This window comes from Perognathus longimembris, chromosome 12, assembly GCF_023159225.1.
Source record: "Perognathus longimembris pacificus isolate PPM17 chromosome 12, ASM2315922v1, whole genome shotgun sequence".
NCBI lineage: Eukaryota > Metazoa > Chordata > Mammalia > Rodentia > Heteromyidae > Perognathus > Perognathus longimembris.
Genome location: NC_063172.1, coordinates 65510683 through 65517919, shown reverse-complemented (window position 1 = coordinate 65517919; position 7237 = coordinate 65510683).

The following is a 7237-nucleotide window of genomic DNA, read 5'->3' as shown; positions in this document are numbered from 1 at the left end:
AAAGGAAGTATGATTGGAAAGATGAGAAACAAACAGTATTGCTTCTTCAGGAGAAGGCTTCTTCAATAAACGGGCCATCTGTAGACGCACTGTACTAAAACTCCACTCTTCAGAGCAATTCCTCATAGGGAGGGATGGAGAAGAAGTTAGCTATCTCCACACATTTTTTTTGCTTCCTGGAGTTAACTCCCCTAAACTCCTATGATGTCTCCAGATTCTTTCAGGATGTGAAGCCAGGTTGATCTAACCGGTGACATAGTGCTTCATTCAAGGGCACAGGAGGAAGCAGTGGGAAGTGCCATACTGGATCTAGGCCTCAGGAAGTAGAACATGGAGCTGGCTGCTAAGGAGAAGCAAGACAAAGGAAGCCTGAGTGGAGCCAGAATCTGAGATGACATAAAAGCTATTCTACACAGGGTCATGGTTTCAAATGAGTTTATTCCTTTTAGAAACAACTTCTAGCCTAATGCTTGGCTCACTGACCCATTGTTGGTCTTCAAAAATGTAAATAAACAAATAAATAAGTTATGTACAAGGCATTATGTTAGGTTTCTTTTTCATAAAATAGCAAGAAAAGCAAAGCTTTCAGCAGATAAATTTAATCCATAAAAATAATGGTCAGGGATTACTTAGTTCATTTAGAGAGAAATTCAATTGTGCAGATAGAAGGCTAGATTTTTTAAAGATGCAGTCCTAAATTGATTTCCATAGCCTGAGGAGCACAAAGTTATGTACAAGGCATTAGATAATGACCACATGTTATACCTATATCTATATAATCTTATATTGCACATGCTGTATCAGTTATAATTAAACATTTTTATTTTTAATTGTTATTAATATACCTAACAAAAATATACACACTTCAAACCCTGTATCCATTGTATGATGCCCAAATTAGGGTAGTATATCTATCTCCACAAAAATGTACCATTTCTTTATGTCAAAAACTTTTGACACCTTGTCTTCTGCTTTTTGAAACATGTAGTACCTTATCATTACAGTGACCATATCATTAGTGCATGTCAGGTGGCCATTATCATCCTACTGTTATTCATAAAATTCTAAGATATAATTATTAAAATTATAAATTACAACCGCTGGCTCCTACCACAATTATAACTAATGATTATATAGCACGTACATGTCTCAAGTCCTGAGTGCTTTGCCTACATTAACTCATGTAATTGTCACAATAAGTCTTCTTAGGCTCAACCAAAGGCCGGGAGTCACACCGTAGCCATTGGCCACCGGTCTATTAAGGACATAGTACAAGAGCTATGCTCAGCAGCAGGACAATTCCAGGCATTTCTCCTCCACAGCAGTTCTTGATGAAGTCCAAAGGTTCAAGGAAATAAGATCCAAATATAATTACAGAATTTGCCCTGGCTTATTCAGATGTGTCATTCTCCACTGGAGCCAATTTTCTTTGACTTGATAGACTTTATATGTTAGTGCCGTTTCAGGTTTCAGAAAAAGTGGGTGGAAAGTACAGAGAGTTCCCACATGCCCCCTTAGTCCTCTGTGGGCCCCCACTTCCCTGATTATTAATGCATTACATTCCTGCGGTACATGTGTTCTACTTGATGAAGCATCATTAATACAGTATTATTAACTAAAGTTGCTGATCCAGGCTCTTTGTAGTATGCATTCTATTAGTTTTGACAAATGTAGAATGATATGTATCCAGCATTATAATGAATACAGAATAGTTTCATTGCCCTATGTTCTGCCTGTTCCAGTCTCCTCACCTGGCATGATCTTTTTACTGCCTTGATAGTTTGTCTTTCCTAGAACTTCCTGCATTTGGAACCACACCATTCTGCCTTTTTAGATTAGCTGTATACTATTTGTATTTTCTTCTACTTCCCAACCCATATTTTATATCACTCCATATATTTTCAAGGTTTGATAGTTCATATCTTACTAGTACTAAATGTTTTAGTGGCTGTTTCCATAGCCACTTTATACATTCATCTATTGAAGGTCCTCTTGAATAGATGGATTTACTTCCATCTGTTGTCCATTAGGAATAAGTTGCTGCAGATATTCCTATGCAAGTTTTTATGTAGACATATACTTTCAGTTCATCTGAGTTTTTCTTTTCCTATTTTTAAATTTCTTTATTGTCAAAGTGCAGTACAGAGGGGTTACAGTTTCAGACGAGATCGGGCGCGTTCAGGGTGGTATGGCCGTAGACGGGGTTACAGTTTCATATGTGAAGCAGTGAGTCCATTTCTTATCCAACTTGTTACCTTCTCCCTCATTTTCCCCCGCCTCCCCCTCCCCATCTCCCCCCACATGAGTTGTACAATTGGTTTACACCTATATGTTTGATTTTAAAACGTTTACTATAAAACAACATAGGATACATAAGTATTTTTACAGGTATAGTTGAAGGGATTCTGAAAGGCAAACGCCTAGTTACAAAAGTCACCATATTCAAAAAAGCTCCAAGAATGGCATCCTCATCAGGTATTTATGGTTCACGTCTCCTTCCACTCAGCCCAGATGCAATTTACCTATCAGGTCCCATTTTACTGTCTATCTATCTACCTCCCTACCTATTCACCTGTCTTTATATATATGCATACATACATACACACACATTTGCCATTAACATATTTAAAATGTCTACTTTTTATATGTTCCCAGGAGAAAAGAGAAGATATTCATCTCTCATAGGCTTAATGGGCTCTGCAAAACACTGTTCAGAGCTAGGTATTTTTATTATTTCAAGTTTTCAATTACGAGAAGTAACTTACCCAGACCAGACAGTTAATCAACAGAGGAGCAGAGTCAGACTCAGACATATGCCCCCAGGGTGGAAGTCTACCAGTGATACAGTCTCTGCCTCTAACATTCTTTCATTATTACGGAGGTCAGATTTATATAAATAAGCCATGGGTTACTATGCCTCCCTAAAATAGTAGGTAATAAACACGTGCCACTAAACTCGCTGTAATGATGAGTTTTGATCGAAGGGCTTCCTCTATTTCTGTGCTCTTGGGGAAACTTTTTCCAAACCTCTAATTCCCACGTGATGGGGAAGTGTCTCTGGGTACTCTCACCCACTTAAGGTTCCAAATCCCCCGTGACTCAGGCCTCTGCCCCAGACTTTACTTTCTCTATTTTATTCCCCACAAAAATTCGAATGCATAATTGTGGTTAGTTTTCTGATTTTAATAAGAAATGCAATCGGTTCTAATTTTTGTAACTTTTGTGAAGCATTCTAAATGTGCCTAAGTAGATGGCACCCTAAAAAACAAGCCATGTACTGCTGGGGGAGGTGCCATTGATAGAGGCACTGGAGTCATACACTGCTTTGGGGAAGGGCAACTCCTTTCTACAACCTCTTAAAGATACAAATATTTTTAAAAACAGATTTCACAGAAACAAAAACATACAAAGCTATCCTGAATATAGCATTCACATCCCCCTCCCTTTTCATTCCTCCTTCACTCCACCCACCTGCAAATACATTTTCCTTTGTCTTTCTTCCTTGCTCAGAAGACTTCAAACTTACACCTTAAAGAGACTCACTCTCTAACTCTCTGTGTATAGGCTTCTCCCGTAAGAAAGGCAAGTCCCCTCCAGGAAGATGCTATGTATTATATTTAATGCTGTGCATTTTCCTTCTCACTATATTGCAGTAGATTTAGGATCTCAGCAGTCCTCTCTAATGGGCTCCCTGTGACAGTATCTGATGACTGTGATATGATAAAACCATCACCAGAAATGTGTCACTAAAATCGTAGTGTACTTTATTATTTTCTGTTTTTAATTTTCCTTCTAATATAGCTAACTAAATGGTAGCAAGAGCAGTAGAGACTTCTTATTTCTCATTTTGTTGCAATTTTATTTTTCCATAAACTCCAAACTCTGCAATCCAGGAATCAATTTATCCATTGTTTTCTACTTGGGGTCATTACATATTCATTAAATTTAGATACAAAGGGGTGTGTATGGTGTGTGTGTGTGTGTGTGTGTGTGTGTGCGCGCGCTGTATGTGTGTGTAGGGGTTTGAATTTAGGGTCTCCTGCTCTCAATCAGCTTTTACATTTGAGCCACATCTCTACTTGTGGCTTTTTGTTGGTTAGTTGAATAATATTTATCAGCCTAGGCTGGCTCCAAACCTTGATTCTCACTCAGCTCTCAGATTCATCAGTAGCTAGGGTTATAGGCATGAGCCACCGGTGCCCAGCAAAAGGGCATTTTATTTACAATACCAGTCTTTGTTAATGTTTGATTTAAGCTGTAGTTGACAAACAACAGAATGACATGTTTCCTCTCTCACTCTTGAATTAATATTTCCAGATTTTCCATGTGATATAATTTAGGTCAGACCTCAAATTTCCTGTATGATCTTATATTCACTGGATTTTGGTTCAGTTCGACTCTACAATATTTTGAATGCATGCTATTTGCAAGGTGCCACCACGAAGGTAAAAGAATAGACACTGAAATGAGTATGGCTGTGACAGACCTCAAGAAATCTTCAGCTAGATAAGAGCTAAAACGAAAATGTAAGGTAGAACATAAGTGTCATAAGAAAGAATACAAATCTTGAGTACTAGCCTCAAGCAGAAGTGCTCAGAGACAGTGCCCAGGCCCTGAGTTCAAACCCCGTGAATGCCAATGGGGGCAAGCCATCCCAGCAACAAGCACCTAGACCCCTAGGACTCAGCCAGTCCAGGGAACAAGGATCATGGAGAGGAGTAAGAGGAGAATGATGTCACATCCTAAATGGAGTCATTTTGTCTCGCCCTTCCAAAATTAATCAGAGCCAGGAGATCAAGAGGAATAGTTGTTTACCCACCTAATGTCCATACCTGTCCATTTTCCATCTGGACAGAAACTTGCATTCTTGCCTTTGTTACTTGCTATTTGTATATATATCTATATAGCCTCTGACTGGTCACTCCCAACCAGTCCACTATCCCTAAACCCTCCCTTCCTGCCCCCAGTTCAGTTATTCCTCCTTCCTTGTAATGGGCCACAATTGGGTTTATGTTCCAAATGGAACTTTGCTGGAGTATACCAAGGGTGTGTTCTCCCATGTTGTTCATGTTAACAGGTCCTGTGAACTTGTCAGCCTTTTGCCTGACCTTTTCAAAAGCCTCTTTTAACAGGATAATATCCCTCATCGAGGTCGTCACCTGGGAACTTGCAGTTCAAGGCCATCCTCTTACTACACTGCTGTGCCCAGCGCAGATCTGGACCCTGAAGGCCCCAGCCCCAGGGACTCCTTGATGTGCCCAAGCTGCAGGAGGTAGCCAGAGGAGACCATGACACCCATTGGCCCTGATAACCATTTTTGTGGAAATTATGAGGACTTTTACCAACCAAAATGGACGGTACCAGGCCAAATGACGAATCAGGGACCCCTGACTACTTCGCCCCTTTTCAGCAGGAAGTAGTTCCAGAAGAGACAACCTCCGCCCATACTCCCAGCCTGATACCCCTCCTCTATTAATAAAAAACAAAAGGGGGAGATGTGGGGCACGCCCGCCCGGACACCTTGCATCATAAAGAGGCGGCTCTAGCTGGCCCTGCCTCTTTTCCCAGCCTTGGACCGCCTGTGTGCCAAGATGGCCACTGGTGATGAACCCAGAGGCGGTCCTGTGGGCTGTGATGTAGATGTAGGCCACCCCTTAGGGAGGTCCTTGGAGCTCCACCCTGATGGAGAGCTCAGGCATCAAATCCCAGCCCTACATAGGTGCATGTACCCCTCCCCTTCCGCCACCCTCCGACCCACGTAAAAGAACAGCTCATTTCCCGAATAAACGAGTCTTAGCGCTGACTGGCTCCCAGGCTGTCTGTGTGTCCTCTGTTGAGAGGGGGGCTGGGTGGCAGTCTGTCAGCCCTCTTTTCCTCTTCCTGGCCCGTCCAGGTGGGGCGTGTTTTCCCGTCTCTCCTGCAGGACAGGAGAGCCCGGGAGGCTAAAAACCCCCGACACTAAGTAAACTTTGATGCTTCAGGATGATGGGGAGAGTATTCAGGGTGGAAAGCTACAGAAGCAAGTACCAGGAATGAAGAAAGCAGGAGAAATATAATAAAAAATCAGCAAAATGTTTCTGTTTGCTATAAACATACAACATTGAGTGTGGGCTTTGGGGTTGGGATTTGGGGAAAAATATATTTGAAGGATACTGTCCTTTGCCAGGTGTAGTGTAAAAAAAAATCTGCCTGAAAATAGTAAATATAGTTGAGGTTGGAAAACCTAATGATATTAAAGTTATAAGTAGTATCACCCCCTGGGATAGAGGATTGAATTTATCTTTAGGGCCAAACTGCTAACTTGGTCATTATAAAAATCATTTTAATGGGTCTTTTAATTGTACACAAGTTCAAAGGATAAGAACGCACTCTTCTCCTTAAAGAAGCTGAAAATATAATAAACTAACCCAAATACAAATGTTTATAATGGTCTACATAGTAATGTATATTTGATATGTCTTGAGTTTATTATGCTACTACAGAGTTAGAGTTCTTCCCTTAATCTAGATGAAGAAAATATGTATGGAAGCTTCTATTTGTTCTTGAGAGATATGCTTATAGGATCTTGTCCAAGCATGTTTACAGGAAATAAGGACCATTCTGCTTATCATAAGCTGGAGAAGAGGCTGTAGAGGTTTGTATTTGGCTTGGCTGGTATCTATGACTGGACAGCCTAACTTTAGTAAATGTGGTCTGGAAGGATTGGGCCCGATGATTTATAGAAACATCACATTACTTATTGATAGGTACCAGGTGGAGGGAGAGATGTCCTTGCTGTTAGTCACCCTGGAACACGGGCCTAAACTGAGGAACAAGCTGAAACAGTGACAGTCACATGCACAGTAGGGAGAGCAGCCAGGCACAGAATTGAGCAACTTGCTTAGCATCACACATGGGCCCAACTGAACTCTGAAAAGAAATCCAGAGAAACAACCAGACAAATCCAGATAGCCTGTGCCCCTTAAAAATGGTCATATTACCACAGGCACAGAGAGGAGCTGAATCAGGATCAAGGGGGCAAGATGTGTGACAATCCAAGGAAGGAAATGATCTGATGATGGCTCCTGGATTTGAAGGCCAGAAAAGCTGTTTGGAACATTGAGTTAGTGGGTTCAATGATTAAATTTTAATATGGAGCAGATACTGGGTAATGCAATTAATATTTTTTGTTAAATTTTCTGTTTCTTTTTTTTTTCTTTGCCAGTCGTGGGGCTTGAACTCAGGGCCTGAGCACTGT